Consider the following 894-nt stretch of genomic DNA (forward strand, 5'->3'; position numbering starts at 1 on the left):
TAGGAAATGAGAATTTTTGTCTTGACTACTCTGGTTTATCTTGGATTTTAGCCAGGTTTCTGTCTGTCTCTGTCTCAATCTCTGTCTGTCTGTCTCTCTTCTCACTTGGTGAGGCAGAGTCAATAGCAGGAAGAATGTTGATTTTGGTAATTGTTTACATCCTGGTGGCCATTATTAGGGGCAACCCCCAAAATAGAAGCACAGACACCCAAGTTGGGAGAGGAATATCTTGTTTAGTGCTCATGACTAGGGGGCAGAATATGTTAAACGAGAGAACACAGGGTTCTGTGGGTCTTTGAAGATCCTCAAGGAACTAATAAAACACCAGTGGTATAGCAATAGATGGAGATCAGCCAAGAGTGCTGTAAACCCACTCTACAAAAACAAACAAACAAACAAACAAACAAACAAAACAGGCAGGCAGCAACTTGACACAACTGGTGAAGGGCACCAGACTTGAAGAAGTAAGTGTGACTCCCGGACAGGCAGACAGCAGAGATGGCTGTCGGAAGCTCCAATGCTTGTCAGGGGCCGTTCTGAGCATTCTAACCGCAAAGTTGCCCCCCCTTTTGGTTATTGTTAGTTTTTGTTTGTTTCTTGTTTTGTTTTCCTAGTCAGGTTTTCTCTGTGTAGTCCTGTCTATCCTGAAACTTACCCTGTAGACCAGGCTGGCCTCGAACTCATGAGATTCTTCTGCTTCTGCCTCCCAAGCGTTGGGATTAAAGACGTGCACCACCTTTGCAAAGTCACCCTTTACTTCTCTGTTTTCAGGCCTGGGGTCCACTCTGTGGTACTGAGCTGCTAACATGCAGTCCCACCGGAGACTGTTAATTTAAAACTGCTGAAATGCCAGGAATTTGTATGGGGGTGGGATGGGGCGTCTTTAGTTAAGCA

The sequence above is a fragment of the Rattus rattus genome, chromosome 1, assembly GCF_011064425.1.
Source record: "Rattus rattus isolate New Zealand chromosome 1, Rrattus_CSIRO_v1, whole genome shotgun sequence".
In the NCBI taxonomy this organism is placed as follows: Eukaryota; Metazoa; Chordata; class Mammalia; order Rodentia; family Muridae; genus Rattus; species Rattus rattus.